Raw genomic sequence first — 19801 nt, forward strand, 5'->3', positions numbered from 1 at the left:
TCTTTCTTGAAGAACAGATTTCCAATTCAAACCAGATGACCTTGCTAACTGTATAGCCTCCTTCAAGGTTTTGTTAACTCTCTCAACTGCACCGTTGGTTTCAGGATGATACAAAGAACACTTCTTATGTAGTATACCAGACTTCTTCATGTATTCCTCAAAAACCCTTGAACAAAATTGTGGACCATTGTCAGAAAGAAGACTATTAGGAAAACTCTCTTTCTTAAAAAGAGTTTCAAGGAACTTTATCACTTCATCTGAGGTGATCTCCCTAACATCACACACCTCAATCCACCTAGAATATAAATCCATCAAAACTAAAAGAGGGTGTATCACTCACACCTGATAAAGGACCAACTATATCCATAGCCACTTCATCCCAAGGATGACTTGGTAATGATCTCTTAACCATGGGCATCTGTTTAGTTTTCAGTATCTTATCACTAGCACAGCACTCTGGACAATCTCTCACCAACCTCTCAATCACAAGATCCATGCCTGGCCACCAAAACTGCATACGTAAAATCTCTTTAGTTTTAACAATACCGAGATGTCCAGAATGTGCATGAGACAAAAGTTTCTTCCTAATTCCTAAGAGGCGGCACCATTTTCGTACCACGAGTTAAAATCCAGAATTTATAGAAAGCTCATCAGAAACCAAAGTCCAGGGTTTCTCTAATCGAGAGTTATTGCTTAAAGAAAGCATCACCCTTTTTATCTCTTCATCCTTCTCAAGTTCATCCCTCCATTCTTTCTCCTCAATAGCTCCCTCTGTAATCTCACATACATTTATAGAATCATCAGAAAAACCACAATCATCTTCTTCATCAAAATGTCCTTGTCCTACCATTCTCGAGAGACAATCAGCAGATTTGTTTGACACCCCCGGAATATAATCAACAGAGAAATCAAACTCTTGTAAAGATACAATCCATTTTCTAATTCTTGAGGAAATCGCATCCAAACCCTTTTTATCAAAAATTTCCTTCAAGGGTTTATGATCCGAGAAAACACATATCTTTGTCCCCCAAATCAGATTCTTCAATTTCCTCAGAGCCCAATAGATGGCAAGAGACTCCTTCTCTATAACAGAATAGTTTAATTCTGATCCTCTTAAACACCTTGAAGAACAACAGATTAAATAATCTTTTCCATTTCTTTTCTGTACCAAGACAGCACCAAGACCTTTTTCACTTGCATCAGTGAATAAAATAGTAGGTAACCCTGGTATAAATGCCTGAAGAGAGGGGGCCTTGTTCAACTCAGCTTTAATACCATCAAATTCTTTCTTACACACTTCAGTCCATATACACTCAACATTTCTTGCTGTTAATTTTCTCAAAGACTGGGTTTTATCTGCAAAATTACAAATAAATTTGCCATAAAACTCTACCATACCAAGGAAAGAAATTAGTTCTTCCTTGTTCTCTGGCTCCTTAACCTTATTAATGGTGTCTACTAACTCTTTTTTTGGAAAGATCCCTTGATCAGTTATTCTATGACCCAAATAATGTACTTCTTTTACACCAAATTTACACTTATTTCTTTTAAGTGTCATACCCGCACCCTCCAAACGTCTGAGAACTGTACAAACATGACTATAATGTTCTTTCATACTGTTTCCATAAATAAGCAAGTCATCCTGATAGCATCTGACACCTGGTAACCCTTTCAGAATACTTGCCATAATTCTTTGGAAAACGGAAGCTGCAGATACAAGGCCAAACGGCATTCTCTTATATCTGTAGGTGCCCATGGGAGTGATGAATGCTGTTAAGTCCTGGGAATAATCATCCAATACAACCTGGTGGTAGGCTGACGCAAGATCTAAAGTGGTGAAAAACTTAGCCCCTTCCAATGTACTCACCATCTCATCAATATTTGGGAGAGGAAATCTATCAACTACCACTTCTTTGTTTAGTGCTCTGAGATCAACACAGAGTCTAATTTCACCAGTTGGTTTCTTAACCACAACTATGGGAGCTAACCATTCAGTGGCTTCTACTTGTTCAATCACACCACTCTTCAATAACTTATCAATTTCTTCTTTCACCTTCTCTTGTTCCATTAGAGGTATTTTTCTTTTTTTTGCTACTATGAGTATAGCATTCTCTCTTAATCTAATGTGATGTTTGTAGCCCTTCAAGCAGCCTAAACTTTCCTTGAATACATTGGGAAACTTATTTGTCAATCTCTCACACAACTCTTTTCCTGTACACTTCATGTTAACTGTGTCAATTTTTTGAATTTGCACCTGGGGATTAGCATTCGGATTCAAAGTTACACCAAGTTGACCCTGATGTACCCAACCTAATAATGTATCCCCTTTCTTTGCAACATAAATTTTACCCACAATGGTCCTACCCCCAAGTTCTATTTCAGCCATAAAACAACCAACCATTTTTATTGGATTGTCTGAATACCCAAGAGGTCTCACATCTGATTTCATCATTCTTACTTTTCCAGCAAAATGTGCATTAAACAGCTCTTCATCAATTAATGTTATGCGAGAGCATGAATCAAATTTGAAGTTAATCATGACATTTCCTACTTTAACAACATGTTTTGGATGATCAGATACCTCACATTTTATCTCAAAAGTAATGGTTCTAACTTGTGGCTGTGATTGACTCCAACGTCTCCTCGTCGAGTCAGGTCTAAATACTTTTGTTCTACAAAATTTCCCATAATGACCTCTCTTCCCACACATATTACATGAAATTCTTAACGCAGGACAAATTGGAGAGTTGGCTAAATGACTTATTTGTCCACATCTAAAGCATGCAAATTTGTTACTCTGTTCTGTAAAATTGTTTTGATTCACAGAATTTGATGTCAAATTTTCTTTTCCAGAACTACTTTGTGTTTCATTTTTTTCATTCTTCTTAATTTGACAAATAACTTCTTCAATTTTTGTTTCTTCTTTTTTTTATTCAAGGATCCTTTTTCTTTCTCCTTTTTTAATTCTCTAACACACTTCGTCATATGCTCCACCTGTTTTGCTATGGCCAATACTTCCTCAAGAGGTGGTTCATCTTTCAACCAAAGTTCTTTTCTAATCTCATCATGTGCACACCTAAGTACAAATTGGTCTCTTATTCTCTCGTCAAGAGTTAACCCAAAGTTACAAGAGGACGCCAACTTTGTCAGTGAAGAAACATAATCTTCTACAGTCTCATCCCCTTTTTGTTCTCTTAAGCCAAAGTGATAACGTTCCATGATGGTACTGACTCTCAGTAGGTAATGTTTGTCAAGTTGTGCAATCGCAATTTCATATTCATTTAAATTACGTTGTTCTCCAGCAGATAAGTCAGGAAGATGTTCTAGCACATCTTGTCCCTCCCCTCCCAAGCAATGGAGAAGAAGAGAAAGTTTCCTTTCCGCACTCAAGTTAGTGCCACATACTCTTGCATAGTTCGCAAAAATCTTTTTCCACTTTTTCCATTTTATGTTTGGCTCTCCTGGGTTATTTAAAAAGAAAGCAGGCTGGGTTACATTTTGCATTTTATTTCCTCTTTTAATCGTAACCTTTTAAATATCTTCCTCTGAATTCTTCTTATACTTTATTCCTTACACCACGAAATTACTTTTATACACCGTTTTCCTATTTGTAGTATAGAATAAAACTCCTTTCTTTTGTGTCATGTATTATATATTATAATGTCTAAATTCTATTTATTCTTAAGGAGCAGAATTGTAGATCTCATTAATCCTTTTCTTCATTGTGATGTAATTCTCGTCTTGTTTTTCTTTATGATGTAAGTTAGAATGTGGAGGCAGTGTAGAAGAATCATTAAGAATTCTCTTTCTTATGAGTGTTCCTTTACTTCTCAGTGCGCCTTAATTCTAACCTATTGTTATTTAAGAGAATCTTCTATGGAATCTTCAATGCAAAGTCACTCGAGCTGATGGCATTCTTTTCACACGACTTGATGACAACAGGTCACGCGTTACTGATCGCGTGTCTTTTCATGCGCGCACAAACATAGCTTCAGCGCGAGAGAGAACGTCACGTCTCTTCTCGAGGCAGAGCGCGAGAAGCACACGTTACTTAATATAATTGTTTCCGCTCTTCTAATTATGGTTTTATCAATATTTAAACAATCCGCCCGCCAAACTCCTCACCGCATATGTTCTTATGCTTAATTCAGCCGCTGGGAAGGCTCCGCTTCCTTTCTCGTTCTCTTGATTATTACCGCCGCTGGAGGAGTAAACGAGTCTTTTTCTTTTCTTCTCTGTGTTGAGGTGAAGTCTTGGGTTCACCCGATCGTCGCCATTGTAATGTGGTATTTCTTTGTATAAATAAATAAACAGTAACTTATGTATTTATGGAGAAGTCTTTAATCAAAACCTCAGCCACAGGAGAAATCTTCAACTGGCAGCTGGAACTTCCATGTGTTCTAGAATCTCACATGAGAGTGGAACACAAGCATAGGAAGTTCCAACACATTAAAGGTACAAGTACAACATAAAGATTAATAACAACACCACAATAAGCTCCTCTGCTGAATAGGTATATTTTCGGGCATAGCCCGTGGCCCCTGGTCCCGGTCGGGCGCGGACGGGCGCAGACGGGCTTGCCTTAGGTGCGCCTTCGGCGCGCCCGCTGCGCTCGTCCGCTGCGCGTAGTCGTCATGATGTTATAAAGACGTATACAAGTGGTTGAGCACTAGAGCGCCACCCTGCCACACTGGCCGCTCTGCGCGTCTCCACCAGGAAGTGAGTGCCTCCCTCCACACAAAGAGCACGAGATTGCTGCGGTGGACCGGGGAGAGCACTCGGATCAAGGACAAGCTGCCACAAGTGTGCAAGTAGTTTTCACCATCAATTTTACACACTCAAGGTTAAAAAGATTCAAAAGTGCATTTAATATTTTAAAATAGCAGAGAGAGCGTAGTTAAGTTCGTGGGGCTAGCGCGAGAAGTTATGTATATTTCTCGAGCGCGTCAGCCCGTCTGAGCCCTTAAATACACTACAAGGGGTTGAGCACTAGAGCACCACCCTGCCACAATGGCCGCTCTGCGCGTCTCCACCAGGAAGTGAGTGCCTCCCTCCACACAAACAGCACGAGATTGCTGCGGTGGACCGGGGAGAGCACTCGGATCAAGGACAAGCTGCCACAAGTGTGCAAGTAGTTTTCACCATCAATTTTACACAATCAAGGTTAAAAAGATTCAAAAGTGCATTCAATATTTTAAAATAGCAGAGAGAGCGTAGTTAAGTTCGTGGGGCTAGCGCGAGAAGTTGTGTATATTTCTCGAGCGCGTCAGCCCGTCTGAGCCCTTAAATACACTACAAGGGGTTGAGCACTAGAGCGCCACCCTGCCACAATGGCCGCTCTGCGCGTCTCCACCAGGAAGTGAGTGCCTCCCTCCACAGAAACAGCACGAGATTGCTGCGGTGGACCGGGGAGAGCACTCGGATCAAGGACAAGATGCCACAAGTGTGCAAGTAGTTTTCACCATCAATTTTACAAAATCAAGGTTAAAAAGATTCAAAAGTGCATTTAATATTTTAAAATAGCAGGGAGAGCGTAGTTAAGTTCGTGGGGCTAGCGCGAGAAGTTGTGTATATTTCCACTGCCACTGACACTTAGGGGGAACTCACCTTACTGATCAGGGACATTTTGCTTTTGATTTTCAGCAACAAACCCCTGTTTTTACTAATGAAGACAGTGTCAGAAACCGAAAATTAAGAGGTCTTTAACAGCATTCTTGCTTTCTGTATTATTTCCTACTTGCCCTGTTCCTTACTCCTGGGTGTAAATTGGAGACTGGTAAGAAGCTATGAATGGGACAATGTGTCAATTCTGTATTGTCATCAGAGGTCAAAGGGTGCATGACCTCACTTCCGCTGACCCTAGCATTGTGGTGAATCGGTGTTCGTGGTTTGGGACTTTCCTTTCTGGCTCCTCTGGTGAGTCCTTTATGCAACTTCTGGCTCCAGAGCTTGCAACAATTCCCTGATGGCAAAGGGGGAGCCTGTACACCCCATCTCTTGTTAGGTGTGTGAAGATTGAAGTCTGGAAATCTAAAATTCCAGAAGCGTTAGCAGCCCCGAACACATACTGCTGAGCTGGCCCTTTGTCATGCACAGAGTGACAATGGACTGGCCTGGGGGCACAGGATGAGGGGCCCTCTAGTATCCCCTCACAGAGGAGGGTGTAGAGTCACTGCTGTGCGGCCTAGTACCTCCTTAAGAGGTAAATGGGAGGAAGATGCTGCCTACAGCACAGAAAGTGTGCAGCTAAATGCAGTGCTAGAAACATGTTGTTTATCATTAGATATGCTAATATGGAGGAATGAAACACCTTAATTGAAGCAGGCCTAAACCAGCAGTGGAGCCTTCAGTGCAGATGACCAAAGTGTCTTTAGCCAGATTGAGATTATGAACAGGATGGTACTGGAGATTTCAGTACGAACTTTATTACGAGCACATTTTGTTAATTACTAAAGTCAGTAATAAAAGTTAGTTTTCTAGATCTATGGGACCATCTTTAGTGGTGGGGTGGGGTTGATCTCTGCCCACAGCTTGTGGCCTCTGGCCGTCCAACTGAGTAACTTATTTGTGGTGGATTCTTTAGGGGTCCATAAGTGATCCAAGGGTAAATATACTATTTTATTACAACTGGGTAACATTTTAATTTGCTTTCTAAACGTGGCTCTCAAGCGGCAGCCAAAACTTACTCCAACTCGGACACAAGTTGTCATACTCAACGTTGGGTGATTGATCGCTTAGCCATTGAAAGAGACTAAGGGTCAGATGTACGACCCATTTTTGCGGCCGCAAATGGGAGAACCTCCCGTTTGCATCCGCTCGCTATTAGGAAGGGGCGTCCCTTCCTAATAGCGAGTCAACATGCTATGTACTAGTGTTTTGCAAACTCATTTGCGGCTGCAAAACACCCGCAGTTTACCACCTACTTCAAGGGGACCCCTTCCCCTTTGTATGTTGGAAAATATTTTTTAAGAGCAGGCAGTAGTCCCAGAGACCACTGCCTGCCCTTTTCTTTTTTAAATGCTCCTGTTTTCCTTTAAAAAACTGCTTTATTAAAAAGCAGTCCCAGACATGGTGGTCTGCTGAGCCCATCAGACCACCATTCCTGGGAGGGCCTGTCATTCCCAATGGGCTCGCAAATTGCGAGAGGCTCATTAATATTCATGAGCCTCGCAATTTGCGACCCCATTGGGAATCGCAGTGTTAAACACCCTGTTGTACATGCAAAATAGCGCCTAGCAAATTGCGAGTTGCAAATGACTCGCAATTTGCGATTCGCTATTTTGCAGGTCGTGCATCTGGCCCTAAATGCTTGATTTGCAAGAGGAAGGCATTGAATAAAACCCCAAACTCTGTAGTTCCAAAAAACTCCTGATACGTCCATGTGCAAAAAGTGCCCTGCAGAGTTATAATGTAAATGGAAACTGAGTGGCAGAAAGACTCGAGGGAGGAAAAGGAGAGAAAGGTTGATGGAAGAATGAGAAGAGGTGCCCTGAAGGGAAGACATTGAGATGAGAAAATGAGACCAAAGGAAGCACACAGCCTGGAAGTGAGGAAAGCAAGACATAGGGTGAGTGGTAAAAACCTGGAGGTGAGACAGCATGATTGGTTAAGGCACGGGGTGGGCGAACACAAGGTGGAAGGAGTGAGAGGAAGAAAGGAGGAAAGGAGCTGAGGGGAGTAAAAGAGGGGAGAAGAGAAAGGGTTCTGAAAAAAGGGCTAAATAAATGGAACAAAATGGAGGAATAAGGAAAAGAGAGAAACAGGCTGGGCGGTAGGACATGGAAAGAGGTAAGGTGAGTCTAGTACACAGGGTGAAGAACTGAAAAGGAGTTATAAAGAGCAGAGGGAAGAGATGGACAGAACAGAAAACAACAGCAAGGAGGGAGAACGTACGAGGGGAGATAATGGAATAAAGGCTGGAGAAAGAACTCTTTCTTACCACATATTTCTCCACAGATTATGCTGAACGACCAATCAAGCAATAGTTCTTGAAAGGTCATGTTCCATAAATTTGGGCCACTTCTTTAGGTGTTGAAGCACATTTTCAGTCACTGCCTGACCATGGTGCAGAGGGGTGAACGCATTGAGGTGTGGCACTATGATCGTCCGTGGTTAAAGGAAGAATAACGAAGAAGATCATGTTGGTTGTTAAAAACAAATATAAGCAATATGGTTTCTGCACACACCTGAAACAGCATTCGGTACCATTGCCGTAACCTCTACAGCGGACTTGAATCTCCATAAATGCCTTCTCGTCCATATTTTTGTCGTTTTTACTAACCAACGTGAATGGATTGGCTTGCTTGCAAAATGGCGGACTTGAAAGCAAGCTGACTTCAAATGAATTGATTTGTTTACTTATAGGATGAAAGAGATTATACAGTTTTCTAAATTCCAGTTGAATTTCAATGTCCGTAGGCATTTCAAATTTTCTTAAAGTGAGGTCTACTTTGGGTAGTTTTTGAAGATTTTTCATGGTGTAAATCAGATTTACAGTTAATCCACTCATGTTGACCTCACTGGGATCTGTTATCCAAAGGCTGGCAGATGGCATTTACATGTGAAGGGCATGCACGTGTTATAATTAGTTATGGACTTTGCATTTATATACAACAAACAGTTATTTCGAATTTCTTTGGTTCAAAGGCGACTGCCTTCTGAGAGACTGCATGATTCAAACCCCTGTCAGAGAGTTACACAACCATTCACTAAAAGCAAAAGACACAAGTCTGACCTAGCCACGGAAATTAACCCCCGGTGTACAGGCAGTGATACCGCTTTATAGACACACCTGGATTCTGTGGCGTGGTATGGCAAATTTTGCAGCAAAAAAGCAAAATATGCAATCCGAACCCCCAAAATTCGTGTCATTTTTGGGAAGGCATACCATGTGCTTGTCACAAAAATTCCACTTGGTCCGTCACTACAGGAAGGTTTCTGATGCTAGAGAGAGCAAATCTAAATTTCCAAACTTTTCTTTCTGGCTTCGACAACCGCTACTCCAGAGGTGCAAAAGATAGGGGGCGACAGAGAGCTGGTGACGAAGATGGCTGCATAAGCAGAGTGCTCGGTGGCCCAAGCAGAATCGCTGTGCCCACGCCATCTTTTACTCTCCTCCACAGTTTCCTGACACCAGGGCGGTGTTGGTGGAGTTGGGCGAAGGACAGGGGCATCTGAACATGCCCTGAGGGGCACTCCGGTGAGCTTTAGGCAGCTGTGTTGCCTTCCTGCCCTGCATCACTCGGCGGCTTCTTCCGCTGCTTGACAGCCTCTTTGCACCTGGCAGTTGGAGGTTTTGCGCATTGCCTGAGCGCCCCTGCCTGTTACAGACCCCTGCTGGGGCCTTTCAGCGACTTCCCTGCCCCCTGCAGCAGCTGAGGTCACTGGAACAGCTGGGGAGGACTCAGGTGCATTAGTAGGGGCTTCCCATTTGGCCACCACCTCAAGGCCTGCCTCGCCGCATGTCATGGCCATGAGCAGCCATCCCCCTGCCCCATCTTCACCCCCCCTCTGAGCAAGACTGGGGCCCTGTCAGGGCCATTTCTCACTACTGGGTGACCGGTCGACTTGTCTCTCCACCTCTACCACATTTGGTCCCACCCCCTCCTTAGAGCTCCTGGATAGTGTGCCGCTGCATTGTGGATCAGGGCTCGAGCCTGTCAGGGCCTAACTACTGAGGTCAAGTGGCCAGCCTCTGGCTACCAGTTGTTTGGGTGGGTGAAGATCAGCGCCACTTGCTGTGACTACCTGATTCTGGACTGCGGTACCCGTTAATGCCTCCCTTCACTGGTGGTACAGGGCTGCACCTCCTTATCTCTAAGGCCAGGACTCGCTAGGGCCATACCTCACTGGCACACGACCAGCCTATCTGACCCCATGTGATGCCCTCCCATTCTAGCCACATACCATCCGAGCCACATACGATCCGGGAACTAAAATGTCTATACTTTAACGCCAGATCCCTACCCAAGCATGCATTAGACATATGGGACATCTTAAACTCTAAGACTCCAGATCTGGTCCTCATCACCGAAACGTGGCTATCAGACGCCAATGCTCCAGACCTAGCTAACGCCCTCCCCCCTGATTATAAAATAATCACACAAAACAGGCAAAACAAGAAAAAAGGAGGTGGAGTTGCTGTGATTTTCAGGGACCACCTAACATGTCTCACAGAGACAATTAATGCATATCCCGAACATGAGCTACTAGCATTCAAAATTCTCGCAGAGAATTTTATCTTACTAGCAGGCGCAGTTGTCTATAATCCACCTGGACAACAAACCAGCGTCAGCGCCAAACTTCTGAACCAACTACTCCCTTTGTGCCTAAAACACAAAAACTACATGGTCATTGGGGACTTTAATGTCCATTACGAAAATACCAATGCCCCTGGATCGACACAGCTCAAGTACGACATGGAGATCCTGCAACTCAAGCAGCTGGTCGATGGCCCTACGCACATAGCAGGGCACACCCTGGATCTCCTTTTCACTAACATCGAATCAACCACCCTCAAGGAAATCCTCCCCCTGTCCTGGTCCGATCACTTCATGCTTTCATTTTCGTTTAAACTTCCTGGCAAACCCGTAAAGACCAGACCCACCCCCCTCACCTCCAACAGAGCCTGGAGGTTAATTAACGACTCCAATTTCCAAAATCACTTCCGTGAAATAGACATCTCTTTACCAGACAATTCATCTATTGGTAACAACGCCATCCGGCTAGAAACAGGAATCCGCCAAACGCTGGACAAAATAGCACCCCTGCGAGAAGTCAGGAACAAAACATCTACCAACGAAAAATGGTACACCCCCACCCTCAAGTGCCTTAAAAGAGAATGTCAAAAAACAGAACACCAATGGAGACAAACCAAAGACTCTGAAACCAGAGCCAACTATACTACCAAAAGGAGACAATACATCCTTGCCATTCGAGAGGCAAAAAAAGAATTCTTTACGCAACGAATTCACGAAAACCACAACTCCGCAAAAGAGTTGTTCAAAATCGTGAAAGAGCTCACCAATCCAACCAGCACTTCGCAAACCCTCACCCCCTCAACAGAAGCATGCGAACGGATTAGTACTTTCTTTTCCGAAAAAATCAACAAAATTTACTCCACCTTTACCCCCTCCCATCCCACCACCCCTTACGACAACTCTGATGTAGATCCACCTACATCCGACAAAAACAACATCCATCTAGACATAGGCAACTCCCCACGCCTAACCAACTTCCAACCACTCTCCGAAGAGGGAGTGTTGGCAGTTCTTAAAGCAATTAAATCCGGCTCTCCTGCAGACCCCTGCCCGCACTTTGTGTTCTCAGAAATCGCACCAACACTCTGCCCCCTCATTACCAAACTTTTCAATCAATCCCTCGCCACTGCGTCCTTTCCAGACTCCTGGAAACACGCATCTGTAACCCCTCTCCTGAAGAAAGCCGGTTCTGACATCCTCAACCCAGAAAACTACAGGCCGATCTCACAGCTCCCTTACCTCTCCAAAGCACTGGAGAAAATGGTAAACTTACAACTGTCCAAATACCTGGAGGACAACTCGCTTATGGACCCTACCCAAACCGGCTTTAGATCTAACAACAGCACCGAGGCTACGCTGCTGGCAGTGTCGGACAGTGTCAGATGCATCACTGATCAGGGGGGATCGGTGGCTCTGATACTGCTAGACCTGTCGGCAGCGTTTGACACGGTGTCGCACGAATGCCTGTTAAACATCCTCCAGAGCAAAGGAGTACAAGACACAGCGTTAAAATGGATTGAATCTTTCCTGAGCAACCGCTCTCAAGCTGTGCACATGGGCCAATTCCATTCTAAACCCCGTCACATTGGCTGTGGAGTCCCACAAGGGGCCTCTCTAAGCCCCACTCTCTTCAATGTCTACGTTTCATCTCTGGCTGACATTGGAAGAAAGTGGGGCATCGGCGTATGTTCATACGCCGACGACACACAGCTGATGGTGACCATGGATGAAAGATCGGAAAGATCGGAAATAACCAAAAACAAACTACATAGTTGCCTCTCCGAAATGGCAGAGTGGATGCGCAACCATTGCCTTAAACTCAATGCCGGAAAATCTGAAATATTATTATTCGGAGGAGCAAAACTATCATGGAATGATACGTGGTGGCCACCGACACTGGGAACAGCCCCCACCCCGAAACAGTATGCCAGGAACCTTGGCATCATGATGGACAACGCACTATCCATGAAAGACCACGTACGCATACTCTGGGGTAAAGGATTTGCAATCCTGAAACTCCTAGCCAAAATCTTTTCCTGGATCCCACTGGACTGTCGGCGCACAATTACCCATGCCCTTCTAGTCAGCCGCCTGGATTACGGCAATGCCCTATTCAAAGGGATGAACGAGCAACTGTTCTCCCGCTTACAGGTCCTTCAAAATCAGGCAGCCAAACTGGTATGCAACAAGGGCAAACAAGATTCAGCATCAGCATGCCTGAAACAACTCCACTGGCTGCCAATGCGCCAGCGAGCGACCTTCAAACTACTCTGTCACGCGCACAAAGCCCTCCACAAAACAGGCCCTACAATCCTGCAAGGGAAAATCGAGTTTTACATTCCAAACAGGAACTTAAGATCCAATAACTCAGCCCTAGCAAAACCCAAGCGCATCTACAAAACAAGAACGGGTGGACGAGCCTTCTCACACCTGGCGGCCAAACGATGGAATGAATTGCCCATGGACCTTAGACACACCACAGACCTCCTTCAGTTCAGGCAAAAACTAAAAACTCACCTTTTCCCTAAAGACTAACTCCCCCCGCATGATTTCAGCAGTCCCCTTTTTCTTTTTAGTGCCGTGATATCCCTTGGGACGAGTGTCGCGCTCTATAAATACCAGAAATAAATACGGCGGGGGCCTTGTACTTCCCGCACTCTGTTCACAACGGCAGGGACCTTGTCTCTAGCGCCATTGGTGACACCTGAGATCATCTCTGAAGCAGCGGCTGTTGCTATTCTGAAGATACAGATCACATCACTCCTCTCCTGTTCCGGTCGTTCTCCTACCTGTTCTGCTCTACTCTGTGCAGACTGTTGTGCTGGCCGTGGGCTGCCTTACCGCACACCATCGTTTTCTACCATCCCTCTGACCTCCCTCAGGCTTTAGCTCACCGGCACTCCCTGTCCTATCATCGACCCCCCAAGCCGCCTCAGCCACCGACACGATCCACTGCATCCTCCTCAACGTCCGGTCCCTCCACCGTCACGCCACTGAGATTTGGGACCTACTGGACACTCTCACTCGTGATGTCACTTTTTTCACCGAGACATGGACAAACGCAGGCTCCGGACCGGACATCGCCACAGCTATACCTGAAGGCTACAAATTCAAGAGATTGGACCGCCCGAACCGCCCAGGAGGAGGCATCGCCATCGCGCACAAAACTGCCCTCAAACTCTCCACTCCCAACACCAACACCACTCTTCCCCACATAGAACACCTCCATTTCCAGATTCACACCAACCCCAGGACCACACTCTGAGGTTCGCACATCTACAGACCACCGGGACCTCGCACCCAACCCACTACCGCCATCACTGAACTTGCCGCATCCAATGCCATCACCTCCACGGACTACATCCTACTCGGAGATCTAAACTTCCACCTCGACAACCACCAGGACCCCGACTCAACCGCTCCACTGGAGAACTTCTCCAACCTGGGACTCAAGCAATTGGTAAAATCCCCCACTCACACGGTGGGTCACACTCTTGACCCCATTTTCGCCGCAGGATCTAACATCCAGGTCACCTATACCTCCCAGCACGCCTGGACCGATCACCACTGTATCCATTTCACTTTCTCGTCTGGCGCCGCACCCAGAATAGCTCCGTGGCCTCCTCGACAAAGCTGGAGCAAGATCTCCGCGGAACTCCTCAACTCCACCCTCCTTCAGGACCCACCCGCCTCCTTCCCCGACACTGAAGCGGCCGCAGCGGAACTCCACAGGTGGATCACCAGCTGCGCAGATAAACTACCTCCCCTGAGACAAGCTACCACCATACGCCCTCCGAAAGCCGCCTGGTTCACAACGGAACTCCTCGAGTCCAGACGCACATGTTGACGCCTCGAGAAATCATGGAGGAACCAGAAGAGCCCACGCAGACTATAGAAGCGCCATGAGTAATTACCACCAGCTGATAAGAGACACCAAAATAACTTTCATCAGCAAAAAGATCAACACCAACGCAACGAACAGCAGCAAACTCTTCAAGATCATCACTCATCTCAACAAACCCACCTGCGAAGCCACAGACATCACCCCCTCCCAAGATCCCTGCAACAAGCTAAGCACTTTCTTCCACCATAAGATCATGACCCTCTACGTCAACTTCAACGAACCAACTAATGCGTCCACTCTCACCACCACCATCTCCACTACGCCTACCATCACCACCTGGTCCCCCGCCTCCATCGATCTCATCACCACCACCATGAAAACTTACTCTGGAGCCCCCACGGACACCCTGCCCCCCATATCTTCCACAGAGCCTCTTCGGCCATTGCTCCAGAGCTAGCCCGCACCATCAACTCCTCCCTGTCCACGGGCACCTATCCCCCGGATTGGAAACGTGCAGAAGTCAAGCCCCTCCTCAAAAAGCCATTGGCGGACTCGACTGACCTAAAGAACTACCGGCCCATCTCCCTCCTTCCCTTCGCGGCCAAAGTAGCAGAGAGACTCGTCAACACCCAACTGACCACCTTCGTCGAAGACAACTGCATCTTAGGCACTTCAAATCCAGCTTCCGGAGCAACCAAAGCACCGAGACAGCCCTAATCGCGTCCACCGAAGACATACGCATGCTGCTCGACGAGCGCCACACCGCGGCCCTCCTTCTCCTGGACCTCTCCGCAGCTTTTGACACGTGTATCGCACGGCATACTGACCACCAGACTCCACAACGCAGGGATTGCCATGATCACATGACCCCTCACCTGTGAGAACTCCACTGGCTCCCTGTCGAGAAGAGGGTCACCTGCAAACTACTCACACACGCCTACAAGGCTCTCAACAACATCGGACCCAGCTACCTCAACGTCAGAATACGTTTCCACGCACGCACAAGGAACTTCCGTTCAGCGGACCTCGCCCTGGCAGAGGTCCTCCGCGTCTGCCGAGCCAGATCAGGAGGAAGAGCTTTCTCCTACACCACTGCCACAGCTTGGAACTCTCTCCCATTAGGAATACAAAGCTCTCCTAACCAGCACTCATTCAGACGAGATCTCAAGACCTGGCTCTTCGACTGACCTGGAGCTGCCCTACCCTCCCCTCAGCACCTTGAGACCCTCACGGGTGAGTAGAGCGCTTCACCAACGCCTGATTGATTGATTGATTGATTGATCGATCCTCATGTCGACCCTCTGACCAACGTCTGTTGGCTCATATCGATTCATTCCTCCTCATCCCTGTGTCGGCCACTGTAGACAGGCCTTCCCCGTTACCTCAGACTTTCCTTGCTGACCCTTCTCCATCCTGAGCAAAGCCTATCAAAAACAGTCCAAGATATAATTTGACCAGAGTAAATCCAAGGTTCATTACCATTTATCCCCATTTTTACAGCCATATGCAAGGAACTCAGGGAGGGCCTACACCAACTTCATTGTTAATGGACTCTCTCACTGCTTTCCTTGATCGTATGCAGAAGCGCACTGACAGTCACAAGTCCAGGCTGACGCAGGCCAAGGCATGGATTTCCGCACTGGTAGGTACCCAACCAGAGCTTGATTGTGGTCACACAGCATCCAAGCGTGCACTCAAATTGGGTAATGTAGATCTTACTGAAACAATGTACGGATGCTGGGTGCTCCTCAATCTGCGACGAACACCAACCCTGAGGGGTTTGTGGAAAACCTCAGTTACAGCCTATTTGGCTGCAACAAATTCCCAGATATCTTCATAGTTGAATGGGCACATCGCACGCTTGTACCCAAGCCCAGATATGGCCAGCCACCATATACAAACACAGCCTGCCTATTGAATCACACGGAACGGGACATCATATTTCGGTTAAATAGAGATAACCCGGATCTTCAATATGAGAGATTTAAAATATCCTTGTACCCTGATTTCTACCCTTCTGAGCATGAGGCCTCTTGCTCTCTCCAAGAGGTGAAAAAGATCCTTTGTCCGGAGGCGGTAAAATACTCCATGCTACAGCCAGCTAAGCTTCTGCTCAAGCACTGGGGTAAATCCCATTTTTTCTACAACCCACCACCTCTCTTGAATTTATTGAACACCACATCTCCTCAGGCAGAGCTCAATCCTCTTCCCAATCCAGCCCACTACCTTTCCAGGATGGCGAATGACAGGGCACCTACACCTTCAGCGACAACAACAAACTCTGTTACGCACTCACTGCAAAATGCATCGCACGTCACTCTCTTATTATTACTGTTACTTGTTAAGCACAACAATTCACCTTGAAAAAATCTCAAGGCACTGCTGCATAACTTCAGTTATGGGTTACAGATTAAGATAGGTTGTGTTTTGGAATAATATCATGGCTAAAACATCCATGTTTTAGGAGCTTTTTTAAACTGTCTGTGGTCGGTGTCAACTCGGAGATGTATGGAGAGCTGGTTCCAGTATTGAGAGGCTAGGTATGAAAATTATGTCCCCCCATTTCTGGCAGTACAGATATGATGAGGTTCTAACAGACATTTTCCGCAGGTCCTAAGAATCCAGGTGGGGATAGACCAATTGAGTTTTTTTCATAAATACTGAGGTCCATTCCGATAAATGGATTTGTGGACCAAATAAAGAAGATTAAACCATAATCACTTTTTATATGGGCAACCACGGAAGGCTTCTTAGAATGGGTTCTGAAGACGATAGAGGAGGAAGTTAAAAGACTAGACGTGTTTCTGTATTTTGGACTACCTGAAGTTTTGAAAACAGACCTTCGTTCATAGAAGCCATTAACGCATTCCCATAGTCCAGGTGACTGATTATAAGCACCTGGACTAGGCATTTTCTTGATAGAGGTGGTATTCACTGAAATACTTTTCTTAAGAGGCACATAATACCAAAACATGTGCCCATGACGTGGTTTGTATGTTACTTCATGGACAGTTTCTCATCCACAATGATTCCCAGGTTTTTTGGGGTTATGCCTAATGCCTATGGGGTTATGGTACTCCCTGAAGGTATCCATGTGCTGCCTTCCCATGCCAATCCACCCAGTATTGACTCTTCTTAGTGGCACTACATCCACTTTGCTACATATGGTGGGTCGCCTCTTCTGCAAACTGTCTTGTCAGTGCTGGGTGCAATGCATACTCCATCAATGACTATCCTGAAGCCTTGCTCGGGACAATGCTGTGCTCTCTGTGTGCCCCGTCCTGCATGAAACGCATCTATTGCCTTTGGTTTTTATACTGCTTATGATCTGGTTATTCTTTTGTTCCTGTTTTCTTCCCCTCATTTTTTTGGTTTTCTTTAGATATGTGAGGGACATTCATCAACGGTTTGGGTCAGAGGGCGCCAGGAGTTTGGGAGGTTTAGAGCAGACTGTTGTTGTTATTTTCATTTATGGATTCTGCAGTCACATTCAGATAGTTGGATGCATGCTGTCTATCTCCTGCTGTTAATGGACAATTGTACAGTTCGGTTCACTCATAAGTGCTAAGTGAACCGTGCCATTGTGCCTTCACATGATTAATTTTCTGGCATTAGAATGTGCAGGGGCTGAATAATCCCTCTAAGGTGAGCCAGATGTTGACCTAATTCAATCGCGATAAAATTGACATTGCCATTCTTCAGGAGATGCATTGTTCACCTCTGGGTACACCAAGCTTTTGACACATCCTGTGTCTCAAATTGTTACTTCTTCTTATATTCCACCTACTCCAGGGAAGTTGTCACTCACATATGGAAATCAGTCAAGTCAAGTCAAGTCGCTAGATCATTGTATATGATTACTTAAAATCGTTACAATTTACAATATAAAATATTTCAACACAAAAAAACTGCGCAATTTTTTAAAATCCGAACCACTTTATTAATGCACATAAGACGTTACTAACAGTTTAAACAGAATTTCAAAAGTTCATGTTATTCCGATTTTTCCAGGTGCCCGGGTAACTGCATTGTTCAAAGATGAATTAACCCCGTTCTGTCAAGCTAAAATGTGCCTATAAAAGATGTTGCACTTTACAATAAAATTTGATCAACTACTTTGATCTGTTATTCTATTTATCCCACGCTTGGTTTGGCTTTGAGTCTGCTTATTGCCTGTGCTTGGGAATTGCTGCCGTGCTAAGACGAAGCCCATGCCGACCTTATTCATGCTTTTTTGTCTTCTTCTAAATCAGCTTGCCTTAAAAGTTTCCTTACTTTTACCAGATATTTTACGCCCCGGCAAGCCAAGATTATGGAGTATCCTTCCAACCAACGTATCGCTGCTTGCCTGCATGTGCGAATGTTTATTTCTTTAAAAATGGGTAATTACTCTCACATAGAACAGATCAAAAATGCTGGAGGTAGGATTTGGGCAATGGCAGGCATATGAATGGAGAATCCCTACTCTTAGTTAAAGTATACGGCTCTTACATGAAGAGCCCTTCTTTCTTTGACAACAATACACAGTTGTGCTCCAACTATCGAGATTGGCTCAACATCTGGGGGAACTTTAATCTCACCCTCTCCATGGTGCATGACAGATCGTCTGAGGCCATCTGCCCAGTGCCATGCACCAGCGTAGCTCTCATTCACATCTTGACATGTGGCTACTTTCGATTCCTTTCATGCATAGGGTGTGTAGCACAGACTTCCTCCCTGTACCATATCTCTCCACTCTCTGGTGAAATTATCTCATCATTAGCCAACCCCAGCACCTCAGTTTTATACCTAGAGATTACATGCATCGGAACTCTGAGATGAGGTGCCCTATTGCGATTTTGGTGCCGCCATCCATGACTACTTTCAGCTGAACAAGATATTCGGCCTGTCCTCTTGATTGGAGACCCAGCTCCTACAGTTGGAAACCAACTACTCCACCACGAAAGATAAGGTACTCTTGGCCCAACTATGCACCACACTGCAACAATACAGGGAGGAGGCGGAGCAGGAGGTCTTTTACCTGGGGCGTAGTATCTAGGTGAGGGCATTTGGAGAGGGAGACAGGCCAGGTTCCCTCCTAATCTTTCAAGAATTCCAAACATATATAAAAGCCTCTATGGTCCTGGACTCCACAGAGATCACTATGATCACTCCCCATATTAATACCTGAGAGAATTGGCATGGCTGGATGGCGAGGCCAGGCAAACCCTTAACTCTCCAATACCAACCGAGGACATCAGAGGTGCCATTACGAGTCATCCCAATGGAAAAAGCTCCTGACTCTGATGGCCTCCCAGTTGACTTAGTGGATACCCTTGCTCTGTGCCTCCTCGTTATGTATAACAAGGCGATTGTCAGAGGGACCCTCCCACAATCTACTTTGGAGGTAACTATTATGGCATCCTTAGCCCTAAAAAGGATCCTGCTGAGATAGCATTGTACATAACCCCCTCATTACTGAACACAGACAACATCATATTTGCCAAGATCCTTGCTCAAAGGCTTCAACCCTTAATGATCTTCCTGCTGCTACCAGACCAATCCGGTTTCATTCCACAACTCTCCACTTCCTTTGACCCCTGTATGCTACTGTCCATACTCCACAGGGTTGATCCACAGCGTCCATCTGTTGCTATGCTGCTGGATGCGGAGAAAGCATTTGACTCTTTGAACTAGCCATTTATGATGGGAACGCTCC

The sequence above is a fragment of the Lissotriton helveticus genome, chromosome 9, assembly GCF_964261635.1.
Source record: "Lissotriton helveticus chromosome 9, aLisHel1.1, whole genome shotgun sequence".
Classification (NCBI taxonomy): Eukaryota; Metazoa; Chordata; class Amphibia; order Caudata; family Salamandridae; genus Lissotriton; species Lissotriton helveticus.